Source organism: Oncorhynchus masou, chromosome 1 (assembly GCF_036934945.1).
Source record: "Oncorhynchus masou masou isolate Uvic2021 chromosome 1, UVic_Omas_1.1, whole genome shotgun sequence".
In the NCBI taxonomy this organism is placed as follows: domain Eukaryota; kingdom Metazoa; phylum Chordata; class Actinopteri; order Salmoniformes; family Salmonidae; genus Oncorhynchus; species Oncorhynchus masou.
The window spans coordinates 13,030,124-13,035,966 of NC_088212.1; positions in this window are offsets into that span (position 1 = coordinate 13,030,124).

The window sequence follows — 5,843 nt, forward strand, 5'->3', positions numbered from 1 at the left end:
GTGCATGATATCTTAGGAAGTCTCGAGGTTTTGCTCACGTGAGGTAGAGTATCTCATGATACGCTGTAGACCACACTATCTACCTAGAGAGTTTATCTGTATTTCTCATAGCTGTCTACATACCACCACAGACTGATGCTGGCACTAAGACCACACTGAATGAGCTGTATTCCGCCATAAGCAAACAGGAAAACACTCACCCAGAGGCGGCGCTCCTAGTAGCCGCGGACGTTAATGCAGGGAAACTTAAATCCTTCTCATTAAATTTCTATCAGCATGTTAAATTGTGCAAACAGAGGGAAAAAAATACTTTACTCCACACACAGAGACGCATACAAAGATCTCCCTCGCTCTCATTTGACAAATCTGATGATAATTCTATCCTTCTGATTCCTGCAAATTAAAGCAGGAAGCACAAGTGACTCGATCGATAAAAAAAGTGGTCAGATGAAGCAGATGCTAAGCTACAGGACTGTTTTGCTAGCACAGACTGGAATATGTTCCAGGATTCCTCCAATGGCATTAAAGAGTACACCTAATCAGTCATTGGCTTCATCAATAAGTGTATCGATGACATCGTCCCCACAGTGACTGTACCTACATTTTTTTATTTAACGAGGCAAGTAGTTATGAACAAATTCTTATTTACAATGACGGCCAAACCCAGCCAATGCTGGGCCAATTGTGCACCGCCTTATGGGACTCCCAATCATGGCCGGATGTGAAGCAGCCTGGATTCGAACCAGGGACTGCAGTGATGCCTCTTGCACTAAGATGCAGTGCCTTAGACCGCTGTGCCACTCGTACAAACCCCAACCAGAAGCCCTGGATTACAGGCAACATCCACACTGAGCTAAAGGTTAGAACTTCCGCTTTCAAGGAGCGGGACTCTAAACAGGAAGCTTATAAGAAATCCCACTATGCCCTCTGACAAACCATCAAACAGGCGAAGTATCAATACAGGACTAAGATCAAATCGTACTACACCGTCTCTGATGCTCATTGGATGTGGCAGGGCTTGCAAACCATTGCAGACTACACAAAGGGAAGCACAGCCGAGAGCTGCCCAGTGACACAAGCCTACCAGACGAGAAACTGCTTCTATGCCTGCTTCGAGGCAAATAACACTGAAACACGCATGAGAGCACCAGTTGTTCCAGAAGACTGTGATCACGCTCTCCGCAGCTGATGTGAGTAGGATCTTTAAACAGGTCAACATTCACAAGACCGCAGGGCCAGATGGATTATGAGAACGTGTACTTCGAGCATGTGCTGACCAACTGGCAAGTGTCTTCACTGACATTTTCAACCTCTCCCTGTCTGAGTCTGCAATACCAACATGGTTTAAGCAGACCACCATAGTCCCTGTGCCAAAGAATACTAAGGTAACCTGCTTAAATGACAACTGACCCGTAGCATTCACATCTGTAGCCATGAAGTGCTTTGAAAGGCTGGTCATGGCTCACACTACCATAATCCCAGAAATCCTAGACTCAATCCAATTTGCATACCGCCCTAACAGATTATGCAATCTCATTCTCTATTGCACTCCACACTGCCCTTTCCCACCTGGACAAAAGGAACAACTATGTGAGGATGCTATTCATTGACTACAGCTCAGCGTTCAACACCATAGTGCCCTCAAAGCTGATCAATAAGCTTCGGACCCTGGGACTAAACATCTCCCTCTGTAACTGGATCCAGGTGTAAGGGTAGGTAAAAACACAGGGGCCCCTCAGATGTGTGTGCTCGGTCCCCTCCTGTACCCCCTGTTCACTCATGACTGCACGGCCAACAACATAATTAAGTTTGCTGATGACACAACAGTGGTAGGCCTGATCACCGACAACAACAAGACAGCCTATAGGGAGGAGGTCCAAGACCTGGCCGTGTGGTGCCAGGACAACAACCTCTCCCTCAATGTGATCAAGACAAAGGAGATGATTGTGGACTACAGGAAAAAGAGAACCGAGCACCCCCACATTCTCATCGGCGAGGCTGGAGTGGAGAGGGTTGAGAGCTTCAAGTTCCTTGGTGTTCACATCACCAACAAACTAACATGGTTCAAGCACACCAAGACAGCCGTGAAGAGGGCACGACAAAACCTATCCCCCCTCCATAGACTGAAAAGATTTGGCATGGGTCCTCAGATCCTCAAAAGGTTCTACAGCTGCACCAGAGAGGATCCTGACTGGTTGCTTCACTGCCTGGTATGGCAACTGCTCGGCCTCCAACTGCAAGGCTCTACATAGGGTAGTGCGTATGGCCCAGAACATCACTGAGGCCAAGCTTCATGCCATCCAGGACCTCCTACACCAGGCGGTTTCAGAGGAAGGCCCTAAAAAAATGTCAGACTCCAGCCACCCAAGTGAAAGACTGTTCTCTCTGCTACCCCACGGCAAGCGGTACCAGAGCACCAAGTCTAGGTCCAAGAATCTTCGAAACAGCTTCTACTCCCAAGCCATAATTCTCCTGAACATCTAATCAAATGGCCATCCAGACTATTTTCATTGATGTTTTGGTCACTTTTGAATGCTGGCGGTGCTTTCACTCTAGTGGTAGCATGAGACGGAGTCTACAACCCACACAAGTGGCTCAGGTAGTGCAGCTCATCCAGGATGGCACATCAATACGAGATGTGGCAAGAAGGTTTGCTGTGTCTGTCAGCGTAGTGTCCAGAGCATGGAGGAGCTACCAGGAGACAGGCCAGTACATCAGGATATGTGGAGGAGGCCGTAGGAGGGCAACAACCCAGCAGCAGGACCGCTATCTCCGCCTTTGCGCAAGGAGGAGCACTGCCAGAGCCCTGCAAAATGACCTCCAGCAGGCCACAAATGTGCATGTATCTGCTCAAACGGTCAGAAACAGACTCCATGAGGGTGGTATGAGGGCCCGCCGTACACAGGTGGGGGACGTTTGGCATTTGCCAGAGAACACCAAGATTGGCAAATTCGCCACTGGCGCCCTGTGCTCTTCACAGATGAAAGCAGGTTCACACTGAGCACGTGACAGAGTCTGGAGACGCCGTGGAGAACGTTCTGCTGCCTGCAACATCCTCCAGCATGACCGGTTTGGCGGTGGGTCAGTCATGGTGTGGGGTGGCATTTCTTTTGGGGGCAGCACAGCCCTCCATGTGCTCGCCAGAGGTAGCCTGACTGCCATTAGGTACTGAGATGAGATCCTCAGACTCCTTGTGAGACCATATGCTGGTGTGGTTGGCCCTGGGTTCCTCTTAATGCAAGACAATGCTAGACCTCATGTGGCTGGAGTGTGCCAGCAGTTCCTGCAAGAGGAAGGCATTGATGCTATGGACTGGCCCGCCCGTTCCCCAGACCTGAATCCAATTGAGCACATCTGGGACATCATGTCTCGCTCCATCCACCAACGCCACAGACTGTCCAGGAGTTGGCGGATGCTTTAGTCCAGGTCTGGGAGGAGATCCCTCAGGAGACCATCCGCCACCTCATCAGGAGCATGCCCAGGTGTTGTAGGGTGGTACAGGCACGTGGAGGCCACACACACTACTGAGCCTCATTTTGACTTGTTTTAAGGACATTACATCAAAGTTGGATCAGCCTATAGTGTGTTTTTCCACTTTCATTTTGAGTGTGACTCCAAATCCAGACCTCCATGGGTTGATAAATTTGATTTCCATTGATAATTTGTGTGATTTTGTTGTCAGCACATTCAACTATGTAAAGAAAACTATTTAATAAGAATATTTCATTCAGATCTAGGATATATATATATACATACACACACACACACTTCAGTTGAAGGCATTCAGTAGTACAACTGACTAGGTATCCCCATTTCCTTCCTACATACCTACTGAGTGCACAAAACATTAGGAACACCTGCTCATTCCATGACAGACTGACCAGGTGAATCCGGGTGAAAGCTATAATCCCTTATTGATGTCACTTGTTATATCCACTTCAAATCAGTTTAGATGAAGGGGAAAAGACAGGTTAAAGGAGGATGTTTAAGCCCTGAGACATGGATTGTGTGTGTTCCATTAAGAGGGTGAATGGGAAAGACAAAATATTTAAGTGCCTTTGAATGGGGTATGGTAGTATGTGCCCAGCACACTGGTTTGAGTGTGCAGAACTGCAATGCTACTGGGTTTTTCTCTCTCTCAACAGTTTCCCGTGTGTATCAAGAATGGTCCACCACCCAAAGGACATCCAGCCAACTTGACAACTGTGGGAAGCATTGGAGTAAACACGGGCCAGCATCCCTGTGGAACGCTTTCAACACCTTGTAGAATCCATGCCCTGATGAATTGAGGCTTTTCTGAGGGCAAAAGGGGATGCAAGTCAATATTAAATAGTTGTTCCTAAAGTTTTGGCCACTCAGTGTGTGTGTGTGTACACTGACCAAAAATATAAATGAGACCTTTCATGAGCTGAAATTAAAATAAATAAATATTTCATACCCACAGAAAGCTTATTTCACTCCCTGGTAGGGAGCATTTCTCCTTTGCCAAGATAATCCATCCACCTGATAGGTGTGGCATATCAAGAAACTGATTAAACAGCATGATCATTATACAGGTGCACGTTGTGCTGGGGACAATAAAAGGCCACTAAAATGTGCAGTTGTGTCACACAACAAAATGCCACAGATGCCTCAAGTTGAGGTAGGGTGCAATTGGCATGCTGACTGCAGGAATGTCCACCAGAGCTGTTGCCAGATAATTGAATGTTCATTTCTCTACCATTAGCCACTGCCAACATCGTTTCAGATAATTTGGAGGTACTTGCAGCCGGCTTCACAACCGTAGACTATGTGTAACCACGCCAGCCCAGGACCTCCACATCCGGCTTCTTCACCTGCGGGATCGTCTGAGACCAGCCACCCGGACAGCTGATGAGTATTTCTGTGTAATAAAGCCCTTTTGTGGGTTGAAACCCATTCTGATTGGGTGGGCCTGGCTCCCCAGTGGATGGGCCTATACCCTCTCAGGCCCAACCATGGCTGCATTCCTGCCCAGTCATGTACAATCCATAGATTTGGGCCTTATGAATTATTTTAAATGGACTGATTTCCTCAAGTGAAGACAGTAAAATCAATTAAATTGTTGCATTTATATTTTTGTTCAGTATAAGTGTATTTTGCCCCCCCCTCACTAAGGTTGATTAATATCACTAGCAACAGAATAAACAAATATTGAATGACGTTATCTATGGTAGAGAAGAGAATATCCTCTTTCTAATATTGAGCCAATTGCCCTCACTGGAGCCAATTGCCCTCACTGGAGCCAATTGCCCTCACTGGAGCCAATTGCCCTCACTGGAGCCAATTGCCCTCACTGGAGCCAATTGCCCTCACTGGAGCCAAATATTACTCACTAGAGCTTTGAACAAGCACCTGATAATAGGTTACCAGTGCAGCAAGTGCCACTGGCTGTCGGTAGGCTTTCTTAGCTTGGACATTAAGTATGGCTAACCTTTGTTTAACCAGCTAAACAGTTGCTCTTAGCGAACATGTGCTAACAGTTACCTTTCCAGTTAATAGGCTGTGAAGAGTTCACACTTCCTCTTCCAATCATAATGCTGGAAAGTCTAAATAATAACTATTTACCAAATCTCATTTAAAAAATGTTTTATGACTTCTCCTTGGCATTATCATTCACCTGATAAGACAAATTTAATACAAATGTTTTTGCTAATGTATGATGGGGGTCCCTGGGTCGCCGGTTTGTCTGAGAGGGGGTGCCTAGGCAAGAAAAGGTTGAAGACCCCTGAACTAGACTATGCAGTCTGAATATAGGACCTGTTGGATGGAAGGTCATGACCTTACCGATACAGTTCACTACTTTGGAAGCCAGAGAAAAGACG